Below are 18,936 nucleotides of genomic sequence, written 5' to 3'. Positions count from 1 at the left end.
GAAATTATTACCTCCAAACAAGTATTAAGAGATCAGATAATGTTGAAGACTAAGATTAAAAAGATTCAAGAAAGTCTATAGCTGGGCACTGAATCTTCTCTTAGTGTGGTGGTTCACATAGCAAAAGCCATTGAACAGTCTGAAGAATGTGCTACTGAAATTAGAAATCAAAATGTCAATGTTTACAATACTAAGCCTGAGGTTTCAGTGGTAAGGATCCAAATGGGACCAAAGAAGAATTTGACTATTTCCGTCAAGAAGGATGCTGAACAGGAAAAACATTTGACAACAAATTTTATGGAAGGAGATGTACCTTATTTTGCTACAGGTGTGGCAGTTTGAACCATGTAGGAAATTTCAAATGGGTATCATGCCAGGGACAGAGTTTGCGTCAAATGTAAGACAAAGAGCCATTTTGGTAAAGTGTGCAGATCATCTCAAAGAGTCAATCACATCACATATGATGAGTAAGAAGTACCTTCTGATTTAAACTCGTTTTTATGCGTTGGTGACATTAATTGCAAAGGTTTTCCCAGATGTACAGTAGCAATTGAGGGCAAACCTGTATCTATGATGGTTGACTCATGTGCTTGGTATAGTATTATTGCGAAGAAGTTGTTTTATGAACTTTGGGGTGAGAAAAAATTATTTTCACCTGCTATTCAACCTGGTGGGTACCCCGGTCACAAAATCGATTTAGAAGGTTTCATATGGGCAGATTTGGACTTTGAAGGAAGAAGAACTAGAGGGAAGGTATATGTAGCTACTAAGGGAGTTGCTATCTTGGGATGACCTCAGCAGCAAGAAATGGGTATAAGATTATATCCTAATGCCACGCACCAGTTTATGTAGTTTCTGTTAACAATGAAGAATTTGTCAGTGGAGTCAGAGTAACATTTCCAAAACTGTTTGATGGATTGATTGGGAAATACATAAATTTTAGAGATAAGATTATTCTTAAGGATGAGGCAATACCTTTCAGGCACAAGGTGAGAAATTTACCTTTGGCATATCGGGACAAACTTAAAGTTATGTTAAATGATTTGGTTCAGATGAATATAATTGATCCCATAGATCCCTCACCTTGGGTATCTCCCATTGTTTATCTCTTAAGGGTACAGGTCATCTCAAGTTGTGTGTGGATCTACGTAGCCTAAATAAGGAGATCTGGTTTGACAAGCATCCTCTCCCCAATATGCATGAATTAATATCTCCCCTATCTGGTGCTTCTGTTTTCTCCACAATTGACTTAGCAATTGCCTAACACCAAGTAGAGTTGTATGAGGAATCTAAACCGTTAACAGCTTTTGTAACACCAGAAGGTATGTTTAAATTTTTGCAAATACCATTCGGTCTAGCAAGTGATTCAGCGTTAAATGAAGGACGGTTTGGAAGGTAGTAAGGGAGCAGTTACTTTCCAGGATGACATTTTAATTTTTGGAAGAACATTGGAAGAACATGACAAAAACCCGGAAGAGGTATTGAGAAGGGTGCAAAATAAAGGGTTGACTTTGAAATGTTCTAAATTCAAATTCAGGCAGAACAAAGTTGAGTATTTGGGTCATGAAATTTCCAGTGAAGGTATCAGGCCCAAACTCAATCATGTGCAAAGTATTTATAATTCACCTGCGCCAGTAACCAAAGAGCAATTATTATCGTTTCTGGGTTTAACTGAATTTTATGGTAAATTTGTACAAGACTACTCCACCATAGTGCATCCGTTAAGACTATTATTAAAGAAAAATGAAAAATGTGTATGGGGAAAACAACAAGAAATGTCCTTTGAAGTACTATAGAAAGAAATTGTTTGAGCTCCATTTTTTAAATCTTATGTGATTGGTAAGGAATGTATTGCATCAGAAGAGGCTAGTAGTGTGGGTTTGGGTGCTGTGTTCATGCAAAAGGATAGTACAGGTCAATATATGGTATCTTAAGCTTCAAGAATCTTTCACAACTGAGAGTGTAGTTGCTCTACCATTGAGAAGGAGTTGCTAGCTTGTACTTGGGCAGTCCAACACTTTTGTCAGTTTTTATGGGGAACCAAATTTTGCTTAAGAACAGACCATAAGCCATTGATTAATATGCTAGCGGCTGGTGGAGGTAAAACATTTACAGCTCGCTTAGCAAGATTGGCTGCCAAATTGCAGGAATATCGGAGTGTGGTTGAATATGTTTCAGTTTGTGGGAACGTTCATGCAGATTGTATGGCATGTTTACCTTTAGTGGATGCTACTGACAACCAGAATGAGGAGGAGTGTGATGTGGCTTTTACTATAGGTGAAGTCAACAGAAGCCTGGTGGATGAGTATTCAGTCACGAAACTGACCTACTCCTGAGGCGGAAGCCGGGAGAGATTGCTCGAAGTTTTTAAATATTTGAATTGTATTTCTGTGTCTTTTAATCCCACCCCCCACTTACCTTGAGCACTTCTCCTTGAAAACGGTAGCTAAAAACCCTGCCACAGCAGACCTGAGTGCTGCTACAGGGAGGGAATTCCAGCGCCACCATCGCGGCTCAAACTCTGGGACACGCCTACTTCTGAGGCCACGCCCACTCACCTTCACCCCTTATAAAAGCGCTGATCTGCTAGCGCGCCAAACACGAAACTGACCTACTCCTGAGGCGGAAGCCGGGAGAGATTGCTCGAAGTTTTTAAATATTTGAATTGTATTTCTGTGTCTTTTAATCCCACGCCCCACTTACCCTGAGCACTTCTCCTTGAAAACGGTAGCTAAAAACCCTGCCACAGCAGACCTGAGCGCTGCTACAGGGAGGGGATTCCAGCGCCACCATCGCGGCTCAAACTACGGGACACGCCCACTTCTGAAGCCACGCCCACTCACCTTCACCCCTTATAAAAGCGCTGATCTGCTAGCGTGCCAAACACGAAACTGACCTACTCCTGAGGAGGAAGCGGGGAGAGATTGCTCGAAGTTTTTAAATATTTGAATTGTATTTCTGTGTCTTTTAATCCCACGCCCCACTTACCCTGAGCACTTCTCCTTGAAAACAGTAGCTAAAAACCCTGCCACAGCGGACCTGAGCACTGCTACAGGGAGGGGATTCCAGCGCCGCCATCGCGGCTCAAACTCCGGGACACGCCCACTTTTGAGGCCACGCCCACTCACCATTACATATAAATGAGCTTTCCACGGAAGCGCAGCGGACGAGCGCAGAGGGCGCGCCGTCAGCGCGCCGAAGGCAAGCCTGTCTGCGCCCGTCCGCGATCGTACGCGGTCCAGGGCCATACCCTATGCCCCGCGGGAGGGCCACATACGGTGGAGCAGGCAGGAACTACTGACTTTCCGCAGTAACATTGCCGAGTCTTGTAAGCATAACATGCGAGTGGAGGGCAACATAGGCTGCGAATACTGTCACTTCTCCTATGATCCGGGCAGGAACGTGGCCACTACAGACTATATCATGAACTGCGGCCTGCTTAATGTACGCTCGCTACGGAAACACAAGTTAGATTTATACGATCTACTCACTGAGAAACAGTGGGATCTTGTGTTTCTAACTGAGACATGGCTAGATGAAGGGTCTACCCCTGATGCCCTAGAGGCACTTCCAGAGGGCTATATAATGCATAGACAGGATAGACCCACTGGCAGAGGAGGGGGTATTGCAATTGTAGCCCAGGAAAGTCTATGATGCCAACTAGACTATTCTCCCATCCTGGACAGTGAGGCAGGGAGTTTCACTATTAAAGTGAATAACGGCTGCACGCTGTAGGGCATGTTAATCTATAGACCCCCAGGCCATATAGCCAGGTTTGAGGAGAGTCTGGTCGAAGGTGTTATAGAAACTGCGCTGTGCAAAGACAAATTCCTGGTACTTGGAGATCTTAATTTACACCTGAACAACCCTTCAGACAACGTTAGCAAGAATTTCTACCAGGCACTAGGAACCCTCCAGCTGAATCAAATTGTAAGTGGTCCCACTCATCAATTAGGACACTTGCTTGATCCTATATTCGTTAATTGGGGGGAAGTAGAAGCCATGACCCCCATCTCTATCCCCTTGTCGGATCATCATTTAGTACCATTCTCCATACGAATTTCTGGGGCAAGATCTCCGCAGCCAGCAACACTGTACCACCTCAGACGGAGATGGGCCACCTTTTCCCAGGCTAAATTCTGTGCGGCGCTGACTAAAGGGGGGAGCCCTGGGGGGGATGATGCAGACATGGCTAACACCAATCTATGTAAGTGCATCAACGAGGCGCTAGATTGTCAGCCCCACTTTCAAGAGCCAAATCGGGAGGCCGTATTCAAAAAACTGCCCCATGGTTCAGTGATGAACTACGAGTCATGAAAGCCGCACTGAAGCGAGTCGAAAGACAGTGGCGTGGGGCTCTTTCCAAAGAAACCAGAGACGCCTACTTGATTGAGAGGCAAATCTATCATGGGCTAATTAGGAAGTCCAAAGCAGCATATTACACAACTAGGTTTAGCGAAGCTGGTAACTCGATGAAGGAGCTTTTCTCGCTCTACAGAAATCTCTCGAGTGGAAAACCAGCCACTGCCCCAGATGACTGCTCGACAGAATCCTGTGATAGGATCGCAGACTTCTTCGCCGATAAGATAGCCAAAATTTACTCGGCATTTCCGATTCAACCCATTAATGGGACAGAATTTGTGGAAAGCCCTAGGGAATGGGGGGATAGACATAGATTAAACAACTTTGTCAGCCCGCCTCCAGAAGACCTCCTAAAAATCTGCAGATCTGTGAAGTCGGGATCTCCGCGGGACCCTACTACACCAAAACGTCTAGCTGAGAGCCTAGTGGTACTGGAACCTTATATCAGACACCTACTAGACGTGTCTTTCAGCACTAAGACCGTGCCCAAAAACTGGAAAAAGGCGGTGGTTCTACCCCTTAGGAAGAAACTTAACATCAGCTTTGATAAGCTAGAGAACCTCTGGCCTATCTCCCTTTTGCCCTACCTGGCCAAAGTGGCTGAAAAAACGGTCAATTTGCAATTGATGGATTTCGTGGAAGAGGCTGCCCTACTACACGATACCCAGTTTGGCTTCCGCCCCCGCCACTCAACGGAATCTGTGCTCCTGATGGCGGTGGAGACCCTAAGTCAGGGGGTGGATGAGGGTCATACTATGGCTCTCATCCTATTGGACCTGAGTGCAGCATTCAACACTGTAGCTCATACCACCCTGCCACAGTGTCTGAACAGTGGAGGAATATCTGGAGCTGCACTCAAATGGATCCAATCCTTCCTGACTGGGAGAAGCTTCGAGGTACGCCAGGGCGATTATTATTCCAGGGATACCGGATTGGACCAGGGCGTTCCCCAGGGATCGTCCCTGAGCCCCACCCTATTTAATCTTTATGTTTCCCCAGTGGCTCCGATCGCTGTGGGCCATGGCTTGCAAATTGTGTCCCTCGCCGATGACACGCAGTTTGTTATCTCCCTTTCGCGTGCGCCCGGCCTTGCTATGGACAGTTTCAGAGCTTGCATGCAAGACCTTGCAGCCTGGATGTCCACTAACTGCCTCAAATTAAATGGCAGCAAGACCGAGGTGCTCGTGGTGGGGGGAACCCATCTGTTTGGTCATCGGCGTGGTACCCCCCATGCTTAGGTGAGGTTCCAACACCTCGTCATGAAGTTAGGAACCTTGGAGTCTGGCTTGACACAGACTTGTCCTTTGGACCCCAGGTAGGCCGTGTGGCGGGTGTCTGTTTCAGCGTTCTAAAAAGCCTACGGAAGGTCCTAGATCTCCTTCCTACGTCTGCCCGTAGAACGCTGGTACATGCCCTCGTCACATCACGCCTAGACTACGGCAATCTGTTGTATCTGGGAGCAACCTGTTAGGCAATAAATCACCTTCAGGTGTTGCAGAATGCGGCAGCTCACCTCATTTTAAAATCTCCCAAAAGATCGGCCTCCAAAGCTGCTCTTCAGACCCTCCACTGGCTGCCAGTAAGGAGCAGAGTCGAATTCAAAGCCTTTTGTACTTGTCATCGCATCCTTGCTGGGAAGGCGCCAGCACCACTCCAGAATCTAGTCACCAGGTATGTACCATCACGCGCCCTGCGCTCCTCACAAGGGGCCTATTAAAGGTCCCTAGGATAAGGAGGGCTCGCATGGGGGGAAGATCATTTCGCTACCTGGTGGCGAAGAGCTGGAATGCCCTACCTCTTAACCTCCGCCTGGAGTCATCTGAAGCCAGCTTCTGGAAGAAGTTAAAAACATACCTATTTTCACGATAATCGGGCTTACTCCTCACTACTGCTTTTGAGTTCTTCGGTTTCAGCGCAGGGACACGCCATCTGAGCGTAACCAGGCGCTTTATAAAATTCCCTTATTATTATTATTATTATTATAGTTAATGCCATTTCTGAGGAGAAATGGAAAAATGCTATGAAGGAGGATGGTACCCTGAGTGAAGTTCAGAGGTTTTTGCACAAAGGTTGGCCTGAAAAGAGGCGGTTGAGTGGGGAACTTTTTTTTTCAATTTCATGAGAAGCGTATGTCTGTGTTAAATGTTATGTTATGTTAAATAAATTTCTAAGGCGCAACTGCAATACCCTGCAATGTCTTTGCAGGGTATTGTTATGAGAGGCGACAAGATTGTTCTGCCATGGAAACCTAGGGAGGTGATTTATGCTTGGCCCATGAGGGTCTAATGGGAATGTCCACCACTAAGAGAAGAATAAGAGAGTTCTACTGGTGGCCTGGTTTTGATGGCATGGTTGACAAATGGGTCAGGGAATGTTCTCCTTGTGCTCAGACTGACAAGCTGTCAAACCATTAACCGTTGAAGTTACGCTTATCGAATATGCTAAGGGGCCTTGGAGAAAATTGGTGGTTGACATTTAGGGTCCATTTGGAACACATGTTCGTAAGGATATAAATGCTTTAGTACTTGTGGATTATTTTTCAAAGTGGCCGGAGTTGAAAATTGTGCAGGTCATTGATTTCTTTATGATCCCTTTTGTCGTGAAGGGTTACCGGAGGAACTAATTTCTGATAATGGTCCACAATTTGTATGTAAAGAGCTAGAGTTGTTTCTAAAGAGGTGTGGTGTCTTACATAAGAGGCTGCGTAATTATCATCCTCAGGCCAATGGTCAAGTTGAACGCTTCATCAGAGTTGTTAAGGAGTCTATTGAGCTAGCTAATAAAATTGGTATGCATTGGAGAAAAGCTTTAAGGGCAACATTACTGACTTATCATACGTCACCTAATTCTGTCACAGGGCTATCTCCTTTTAAAATGTTGCGAGGCAGGAAACCTGGATATAAACTTTTACCTTGGTGGTTGAAAAGGATAAATTTGTATGAATGTTGCTAAAGTCAGGGAGCATGTTAAGAAGTACCAAGAAAAGATGAAGTGTGACAGTTCTAAGAATCAGTCTAAGGAGTTGAAGTTGAAAGTCAGGGATATGGTCGGTGTCCACCAAGTACAAAGTCAGGGAAGGTGCTGGACACAAAACCAATGTAATTTACTATTCCCACTCCACCAAATACAAAGCCAGGGAAGGTGCTGGACACAAAACCCATATAATTTACTATTTCAACTTCACCAACTATAAACTCAGAGAAGGTGCTGGACACTCAAACAATATAATTTACTATTTCCACTCCACCAAGTACAAACTCAGGGAAGGTGCTGGACACAAAACTGATATAATTTACTATTTCAACTCCACCAACTATAAACTCAGAGAAGGTGCTGGACACTCAAACAATATAATTTACTATTTCCACTCCACCAAGTACAAACTCAGGAAAGGTGCTGGTCACATAAACGGTATAATTTACTATTCCCACTCCACCAAGTACAAACTCAGAGTAGGTGCTGGACACAAAACCCATATAATTTACTATTCCAACTCCACCAAGTACAAAGTCAGGGAATGTGCTGGACACAAAACCCATATAATTTACTATTCCAACTCCACCAACTATAAACTCAGCTAAGGTGCTGGACACTCAAACAATATAATTTACCATTCACACTCCACCGAGCACAAACTCAGGGAAGGTGGTGGACAAAAAACACATATAATTTGCTATTCCCACTCCACCAAGTACAAAGTCAAGAAAGGTGCTGGGCACAAAACCCATATAATATACTATTCCAACTCCACCAACTATAAACTTAGGGAAGGTGCTAGACACTCAAACAATATAATTTACTATTCCCATTCCACCAAGTAGTAACTCAGGGAAGGTGCTGGATACCAAACCCATATAATGTACTATTCCCACTCCACCAAGTACAAAGTCAGTAAAGGTGCTGGACACAAAACCCATATAATTTACCATTCCAACTCCACCGACTATAAACTCAGGGAAGGTGCTGGACACTCAAACAATATAATTTACTATTCCCACTCCACTAAGTAGTAACTCAGGGAAGGTGCTGGATACCAAACCCATATAATTTACTATTCCCACTCCACCAAGTCCAAACTCAGGGAAGGTGTTGGACACAAAACCCATATAATGTACTATTCCCACTCCACCAAGTACAAAGTCAGGGAAGGTGCTGGACACAAAACCCATATCATTTACTATTCCAACTCCACCATGTATAAACTCAGAGAAGGTGCTGGACACTCAAACAATATACTTTACTATTCCCACTCCACCAAGTACTAACTCAGGGAATGTGCTGGATACCAAACCCATATAATGTACTATTCCCACTCCAAAAAATACAAACTCAGGGAAGGTGCTGAACAGAAAACCCATATAATTTACTATTCCCACTCCACCAAGTACAAACTCAGGGAAGGTGCTGGATACCAAAAGCATATAATTTACTATTACCACTCCACCAAGTACTAACTCAGGGAAAGTGCTGGACAATCAACCTATATAATTTACTATTCCCACTCCACCAAGTATAAACTCAGGGAAGATGCTGGACAATCAAACAATATTATTAACTAATCCCACTCCACCAACGACAAACTCAGGTAATGTACTGTACATAAAACCAATATAATTCACTATTATTTTTGTTATTTTTTTACTTTAATTGTAACATTTTAGAAATACATTTCACAAATTCAAATTTTTTAAAACACTCCACACCCACTCATAAAATTTAATATACATTTTTTAAATTTTCATAAACAGATTACATTTTTTTAAATTGATAAAAAATAAAATGTATGATGATAAATTTTAACAAAACTACCCTCCCTATTCCCATAAAAACATACATCCCACTCCGAAATTAAGGTATACATTTTTAAAATTTTTAATTTTTAATAATTATTTTTTAATAAAAAAATGATTACAAATTAAAGATTTTACAACAATCCCCACCCTATTCCCCTGAAAACCCACATCCCACTCCTAAATTGTTTTCTAAATTTTTGTAATTTTTTTTCATTATTTAAAAAAAAAAAAATTTAAAAACTCACATTTGTAAAACAATCCCCAAACTATTACCTTAAAAACCCACATCCCACTCCTACATTTTTTTCTATTTTTTTTAAAACATTTTTACATTTATTAATTATTTTTATTAAAAAAATGATATTTTAAAAATTCAAATTTTTAAAATACTCCCCCTCTATTCCCCTAAAAACCCACATCGCACTCCTAAAATGTTTTAAATTTAAAAAAAAAAAAAAATTTTAATTAAAAAAAAACAAATTTCACTTTTCTAAAACACTCCCCACCCTATTCCCCTAAAAACCCATATCCCGCTCCTAAATTTTACTATACATTATTTTATTTTTTTTTATTTCATTTTTTATAATATAAAAATATTTCCAAATTTACTTTTTTAAAACACTCCCCACCCAATTCCTCTAAAAACCCACATCCCGCTCCTAAATTTTCTTATACATTTATATAAATATTTTTTAATAATTTTTAATTTTTTATAAAAAGTTTTTTAAATAAAATCTAAAATCACTTTTTTAAAACAAACCCCACTCTATTCCCCTAATAAAAACCCACATCCCGCTCCTAAATTTTACTATACATATATTTAAATATTTTTAATCATTTTTTATTTTTTATTAAAAAAAATCTAAAATCACTTTTTTAAGGCATTGCGCAGCCTATTAGCTAAAAACCCACATCCCGCTCCTAAATTTTATTATACTTTTTTTTAAATAAATATATTTTTTAATTATTTATTAAAAATTATATGATATATATATTTTAATAACTTAAATGGCATATTTAACAATCTAAAAACAAAATATAAATATTCTTACACTCTATATTTATAATTTTGATATTTTAACTTTCTATATTTTTACATTCGATATTTTAACACTATATTTTTAAATTCGATATTCTGCCACTCTATATATTTACTTTCGCTCCAAGAATTCACAATTTTCAAGCTCCAGACGCTTAGAAACTTAGAATCTCCTGGCGGCTACTGCCGCGAAGAAGGAAAGAGGAAGGAGAATGGCTCCCTACCCTCAAAACTTGTAAGCAGGGCTGAAGGTTGAAGGCACTCACTGCGGGCCGCCACGGGAAAAGAAGACCAAAGGCTCCTGGCTCCGCTTCCGGGTTCCGCGGCTCCTGACTCCGCTCCAAAGACTCTCCTGGAGACTCAGCCTCACGCCGCCTCACCACACTGCTGCTTCCGCGGTGGGGGGCCTCAGGCACAGGCACAGGCTCCAGCTGGGTCCTGGGTCCGGGGCTGCAGATAAAGAAACAGCCACAGTCACTCTACCCGCCGGAACGCCGGGCCAGCCACACCGCTACACCGTGCAGCTCAACCTGAGTCACGTAACTCCCAATGGAAGAAGCACCTCTATCTCTACCTCTGCCTCTCCCTCTGCCACCTGCTCCTACCGTAGACAGGCTGTGATAACTCACACTGGGCACACTCGGGCAGATGTACAGAGGTGCAGAGGAGCAGAAAGAAAGATGGCTGGGTGTCAGGGTGGACGGCAGTTGGAGACTCTTCGCTTACCCCATAGTCCTTAGACTGCAGCTCCTTGGGTGCCTGGGCAATCCTCTGACTCCGCTGTTTTCCGCGGTGGCTCCCAGTGTGTGCTCTTCCCGATATTCCTACTCGTATGCTCGCACACAAGCCACAGAGCACACCACAGGGCTCACCACTTGGCCTTCAGGGCCTCTCCCAGGGCCAATTCGACATTTTGCGGCATTTTAGGAGACCACTGGGACTGCCGTTCTTTGGCGGTTTTGGAGCTTTTGGCAGCTGGTGCGCCTGCGGCCGCCGATGCCACTGCTGTCTCCTCACTGCTCCTCATTGCTCAGAGTGCTCTCCAAGCCTCTCTGCTGCTCTCTGCTGGTCGGCTGTCAGATCCATGTACCAGACATCGCAGACCTCATCCCTTTTCAGTGAGTGCAACAGTTGGGAAAATGTTGGATAGCGGATGCGTAAAAACTTACTATTCCTACTGCAGTGAATGTAACAATAAGGAAAGTGTTGGATAGCGAAGGGATACACATTACTATCCCCACTCCAGTTAGTGTGACAGTAGGGAAAGTGTTGGATAGAGGAGGGGTAAAAATTACTCTTCCGAATCCACTGAGTGCAACAGTATGGAAAGTGTTGGATAGCAGAGAGAAAAAAATTACAATTCACACTCCAGTGAGTGCAACAGTAGTGCAAATGTTGGGTAGCGGAGGGGTAAAAATTATTATTCCCACTCCAGTGCGTGCAACAGCAGGGAAAGTGTTGGATAGCGGAGGGGTAAACATTACTATTCCCACTCCTGTGAGTGCAACCGTAGGGAAATTGTTGGATAGTGGCAGGATACAATTTACTATTCCCACTCTAATCCGTGCAACAGTAGGGAAAGTGTTGGATAGTGGCAGGATACAATTTACTGTTCCCACTCCAAACCATGCAACAGTAGGGAAAGGGTTGGATAACGGAGGGGTCAAATTTACTATTCCCAGGCCAGTCAGTGCAACAGTAGGCAAATTGTTGGATAGCAGAGGTGTAGAAATTACTGTTTCCACTCTTATAATTGTAAAAGTACGGAAAGTGTTGGATAGTGGAGGGATACAAATTATTATTCCCACTCCAGTGAGTGCAATAGTATGGAAAGTGATGGATAGCGGAGGGATAAAAATAACTATTCCCAATCCAGTGAGTGCAACCGTAGGGAAAGTGTTAGATTGCAGAGGGGTAAATTAAAAACAAACAAAATTTTATCAACAAAAATATTTCAAAAACAAAATTAATTAATAAATATATAAATATGTTAGAATTAAAATACTAATATAATATTAACCAAAAATATAAAACATATTATGAAGTTAAATACATATGACATATACCTACAAATAGTATATTAAATAAAATAAAAAATAATTTCCAAATACATATTTTCAATTATTTAGAAACAAAAACATTAATTAGTACATAAATTAACTTTTTTTATTTCCTACCCTATAACACCACACAATTCACAACCCAACAATATATTTTGTTTTAAATGTACTTCCTTAAACAGCATAATGAATTACTCATTAAAGAAATATTATTAATTAAAAAACAAATTAAGACTCACAAAAAATATTTAACTTCTCACAATTTACCCCTATACTCGCCACAACACACAGCTAAAATTAAACTGTAAAAAAAGAAATTACACAATTAAAAGTTATGTTCAATAAAAAAACGAATAGTATTTAATAACTAATTAGAACGTAAGTAAAATTAATGTGCTCCCCCACATTATACCCCATAAAAATAAAACCCACATACCAGAAATATAAACAAATACCCTAATTAAATATACATTAATTAATTAATATTAATGATCAACTAATTTTAAATTAATTAAACATAAATTACTTCCCACCCTTTACCCCATAAACCCCATGATACACACCTAAAGAAAATCACACAATTATCATAATTAATTATCAATTAATTAGTTATTATAAATCAACAACTAAATATAAATTAACAAAACATACATGACTTCCCACAAACCACACCATTCCTGCCACCGCCAAAGCAGAGAGGGTTAATGTGCCTGCTACAAAGAACGTGTACCATGCAGATCACAGAACTGAGTGTGAGTAAACTATGAGAGTAAACTATGAGTAGCACTTTAAAAAAATGAAATGTTTGTCAGAAAGGTGGTATAGAGAGATAAGGTGCATTGCTGGTGAGTGGTAGTGAGGGAATACATGGAGAATGAGGAAATGGGGGAGGGGCACCAAAAAAGACAGTTGCACCGTGTGTGACCAGTGCTAGGGCCTGCCCAGGCTGGGAGTGTTAGACTCCTAAGTCCGGGTCTAGTTCTGCTCCTGAACTCATGCATGTATTTTTTATGAGGTCAGGCATCTGCATGGGGAAGGGTCAGATCAGGAACAGGCTCCTTCGATCAGAGAAGAATGCAAAAAGAGGGAAGATGACAAGTGGGTTTCAACGGATGGTAGAGAAGTGTTGGTAGATTGTTTGCTGAGTTCTATGGTGAGACAGATTCATGGAGCAGTTCATATTGCAATGGTGCGAGTGTTCATCCAAAAAGATTCTGTGTGATTGCTGAAGCAGTATGCCATTGATGTGTCACATGTCAGCAGATGAATGCTGGAAAGAAAACTGTGGTTGCTCTGAGTCACATTGGAAGGTCGGGATGTCTTTACAACTAAATACAGTTGGACTTTGTCGAGATGCCTAGGAGTAATGGTTTGAGATACATTCTGGTAGTCTTGTGCATCTTTTAACGGTGGGTGGAAACGTATCCGACTAGAAGGTGTAATAGCCTGACGGTAGCGAAGTTACTGCTAAGGGAGCTTATCCTGTACTTCAGGTTTCCAACTACATTGAAGTCTGATGGAGGAACTCACTTTCACAATGAGATCATGAAGCTGTTGTGTACTGCTTTAACACTTTCCATGCATTGGTGGGCGTGTGCGTCAGACGGTCGGGGGCTGTCCGAACCGCGCACAAATGGAATTCGCCCACACCGTGGGAGAATTCCAAACACATTCAAGGGGTTAAACTTTGATTAGAGACTGCATTGTAGCTAGAGGCTAGAGGCATTAAGAATGGTGGAACAAATTAATGGGATTTTGAAGATGAGAATAGCAAAAGTGTAGTCCTCGACATCTCTGAACTGGCCTGATCTGTTGTCTTTGGTCTTAATGAGTTTGTGCAGAATTCCAGACAGAAGGACTGGGCTATCCCCTCATGAAATCTTCATGAAGACAGCGATACGCTTACTTACATTGCCACCTACAGCGTTAATTAACATCACAGATGATTTGGTTCTTGACTACTGCAAAGGATTGGCTGATGTGGTTCGTTCTATGTGTCAACAGGTTGAAGCTGCAACTGCACCGACCTCAAAGGACCTCTGCGATGACCTGGGCCCGGGAGATTGGGTCCTGGTCCAAAAACATGTGTGGAAGAACTGTCTCAATGCACAATGGCGAGGTCCATACCAGGTAATCTTGGTGATGAACCTGCTGTGAAGTGTGGAGGACTGCCAAACTGGATACACTCTTCACACACCCACAGAGTCACAGGACACTCAGAAGAAACAGCTCCTCTCCAAAAAGTGACTCCATCTGGAGAGGACAATCAGAGGGGTTCCTGAAGAGGATGGATACTCACCAAGTTGATCTCAGGGAGGTCAAGCTACACAAGGCCCAAGGTATAGACTCTGAGGGAGATGGTAACATTGTGAATTATATAGTGTGTGAGCTGAAGAGACTGGTGTGGAAAGTGGTCGGGTGCAGTGAAAGAAAACAGGAGTCACCAGAGAATCATGGCCGGCGAGACATAAAAGGCAAAACCTGAGACTTGCATCCCAGAGACATCTTGTTCCCATTACTAAATCATGTGAATCTGACCAAAGTGAATCAGAACAAGCTCAGCGGCCTGTGAGGAGATCGAGGAGAGCAAGAGTATCGTGCCAGAGATACGCCTCCCAGGAGTGAACTTACCTTGTTACAAATGCAGGGGAGAGTGAGATCTGAGACGTTTATATTGATAGTTGAGATCGAGTTGATAGACCCTGGAGTAGAGGCTAATGGGATTTTGACACTAACTGTGCCATATTCACCAAGACTGAGTGGCTTACGGAGTTTGATTTTGGAACATCTCATATTTTCAACCTTTGGAAATCAGCCATCACCTCAGTGGATTGCAGCATTTCACACTGAACCTTTACAGCCTGTCATTGATGAAGTTGGCTGTAATCTCATAAGGGATGTAAATTGAACTTTAAACTGTAAATAAAAATCCTTTTGTTTGAGAAGACAACCTAGGCCCAAGTGGAAGAGGAATACAAATAGGGACTTTCCTGTAGAAGAAGAAAGAGGGCAAGTGAAGTCTTTCAAGCATGTGTAAATATTGTGCCAAATACTGATCACTGTTTCCATGATTTCAAGGAACTGCTTACAAACTCTATTGTGCAACCGTGAGGGGCCGAGAAAGAGACACTGCGTTAATCCTCTTACAGCTACAATCCAAACCGTAGGCACAAATATAAAATAGGTACACATAATCATAGTAATAGCCATAGTCATTATTATATTCACTATAGGTTCTCAAGAAGCTGAGGTTAAGGGAGTCGGACTACATGGGACATCCACACCTATCACTTCTAGCACAAAAGAGGGTACATTAGGAGCTGATGGCATGTTAATAGAGCAAACTAGTTGCTTATCGCATGTAGATTTGTCTAAAGGTGATTATACGTTGAATGCTTATGCAAAATTGCTAAATTAGTATGTGAATACCATGGATGTGAAAGATTGTTATGTGTGTATGCAATTGCCATCCTCAGTTGAGGAGGGCATTAGGAACCATCACCTGTCTTTGACGTATGGCATTAGTTGCAGTTCGCTTCTTTGTATGTTTTATGGAATCAATCATTATGAGTACTATTTCTCGAATTATGATTTGTTGCTTTCAGAAGTTCAGTCTATAAACATCTGAACAAATACGATTATAGTAAGCAAGAAGAGAGAATGGAAATGTATCTTGAGGTAGGAGTCCCCTGAGAGCCATCTGTTGTGTCCCCCCACAAATTGCTCAGTTGGTAAATAGTCTATTTGAGACCCTTGCCGCCTGTGGTTTGCTGTCCAGGCCCTTTAGCCATCTTCTATGCTGTAAAGAAAGAAGCATCTCCAGTTTGTTCCTTAGGTAAACTGTCGCTATCACTGTACTCAGTAAAAGATTCTGACCCCTTAAACCTACCATTCTGCTTCATCCGTCAAAGAAAAAAATGTGTTAAATTTGTGCACATTTACGAGGGCTCTCCTGAAGTAAGGTGCCTTTTGATGGGCTACGTTCTTTAGAATAGTAATCCCCAGATCTGCAACCCTGAGTTAGAGGCTGCAGTCACCAACCTCCCTCATTGGCCCCTCTACCGAATTCACTATCTCTTTTATGCCCATACCAGCTTTAGATATAGAGACAGGAAGTTCTTGTAGGGATGTTTCAGGATCTTCAGGGGCTACTGACATTTCAGATCCCCAGACCCTTGTGCGATGGCAAAGTGGTAGCACTCTTTACCTTGCCTGCTGCAGTCTGCACCTATAGAAAAAGCTTCCTAACTATGGCATCTTCCTGGATCCTAACTTCTGCTGACTCCTTGTAAAGGATTACCTCCGTTGCCTGAAGCATCTCACAGCTCACATGGCTTCCATTGGGCCCCGCAGACTGCGACCCTCCTGATGTGATCGCTGAGACATGAAGGAGTCTGAAGACGCATTGGGGCGCTGAATTTGCAGGGCCCGGCCTTTACCCTTCTTCTCACCAGTTGCTGGAAGACATCGCTAGCTTTGGCGTTGGATAATGCTAGCTGTTCACTCATCCTCAGATCATACAGGTACCTGGGGCGCCTGGGGAGCTATTGCCAGCAGAGAAGCAGTTTTCCCTTTCTGGGTGCCTCTTCCCTCTCCTGCCGCATTAGGACCAATTCTGTTACTTGGCTCACGCCCGGAGCAGATACTGCAGTCATTGTGACTCACCACAGGCGTTAGCAGCCAATGACAGGTAAACAAAAACATTTTCCACAGTAATGTATCACCGTGTCTCCTGCCAGCAAGCTTTAGCAACAAAGTAGAAGCCTGCCAGACCTCTGCTGTGACTACCAGAGGCATACACCATTGGGTCTTCCTGCCACTTACATTGGTCTGTGCTTGGTTAGAGAGAAGATAAACAACCACATCAAGCGGCCACCATCTTGCTACTCTCACATGGGTAGTGAGAGGTTTTTAGGGTTCAATGTTGAATGGAGGTTATATGTCCTGCAAATTTGTTAGGGTTCATGGGTGGTCAGAGCGTAGGGTTGTTGAGAGTTTTAAAGTTCAGTGGTGGTGAGAGGTTGGGGTAGTGAAGGATTTTTAAAGTTCTGTAGTAGGGTGATGGTGTGGGATTTCAGGGGTCAGAGACAGGTCGAGTTTATGGGCGAAAAGAGATTTAGGGTACAGGATTAGGTGGAATGTAGGGTGGTGAGGTGTTTTAAGGGTACTGGGATGGGTGGAGTTTAGATGTAGAAAGGGGTTTTAGGGTACAGGTCTGTGTGGAGGTTGAGGATAGTGAGCGGTGTTTAGGGATTAGGGATGGGTGATTTTTAGGGGTGGTGATGGTTTTTTTCATTATTTAGGATTGAGGGATTAGTGGAGTTTAGGCGTGTTGAAGGGTTTTAAAGGTTCAGGGATGTGTGGGGTAATGCACAGAATAGGTTTTTAGGGGTAAAGGCTGGGTGCAGTTCTGATATAGTGAAGAGTTGTTTGGGTTCAGGGATGGGTATGGTTTAGGGGTAGAAAGGGCTTTTAATGTTCAGGGATGGGTGCATTTTAAGGGTCAGGGATGGGTGTAGTTAAGGCATAGGGGAACGTTTTATGGGGCAGGGATGAATGTTGTTTTGGAGTTTTAAGGGGTCAGAATTGGATGGTGAGTGGTCAGCGAATCACAAACACTCTGCGGTAATTGTTTAACAATGTAAAAGATATAAATCTGAAAAAATGTCTGCTGGATTAAAGCACTGAAAAAAATATCTCCGACAAAATGTTTCTGAAAGTGAGACCTGCATTTACACCTATAAAAAATAAGCCTGCAAAAGCCAATAAAAAAAACGAACGAGATTCTATGAATTGATTTCCATGAAATGGAAAATGCCATTCATGTTGCAAATTTCCATTAAACAGTTTAGGTGCAATGGTTTCTCGGAACTGATATGTGATAAAAACCAATTTTCTATGAAATCACATACAACCCAGTGGCACTTAAACTACTGGCTTAGCACTCCATAGTTAAGGGTGTAGTGTCTCTGAATGTTTCATTTATGGACTTCCAAATATATAGACAAAGTTAATATTTCAACTAATTTTGTTCATTAAGCTATCATATGCCCGGTTTTGTAGAGCGTATTTAATATGCCGACCAACAATGTATTTAGGCATGCACTGCTTAATTTGTAAAATAATAAGTGCTGGGGACCAACATTTTGCTCAGAAGCCTACAGCCAAAGCTATTGAACGTCAGAATGCTGAAAACTAAGACTGCACAGATTTGATTCCACCTAATGCCAATGTAATCCTCTACCAGGCACTCCCCGTCCCTTCATCTTACCATTGCATGTTTTTGCTATCGTTCCATGTCACTGTTTGCGTCTATCTATTTCTTCTTTCCCCGCTTGCGTGTTTTTTCACCCCCTTGCTCTGGATAAAAGTGTGAGGAGATAAAAATAAGTGTTTCTGCACAAAATGCGTGACAGTGGGCCCCACCAGAAAATACTAACTCAATTTAGGCACTGTAAACTTGGCGAAGACCGGGAAAGATTGTTAGGCTCCGGGGAGTTGTCCTTGCTTTCCAACACTACAGGATTTATAGATTTAGTAACCAGGGAAGCAAAACCATGCAACATATTTTATTGCACTCCCTGGTGTTTTAACGTGTAGACAGTGATTGCGTGTACCTTATTTGGAATATTCCAAGTGAAACTTGGACCGTGAAGATATTCGACGTTAATGAAGGCAAATT

The sequence above is a fragment of the Lissotriton vulgaris genome, chromosome 1_1 (assembly GCF_964263255.1).
Source record: "Lissotriton vulgaris chromosome 1_1, aLisVul1.2, whole genome shotgun sequence".
In the NCBI taxonomy this organism is placed as follows: Eukaryota; Metazoa; Chordata; class Amphibia; order Caudata; family Salamandridae; genus Lissotriton; species Lissotriton vulgaris.
This window is presented reverse-complemented; position numbering follows the sequence as displayed.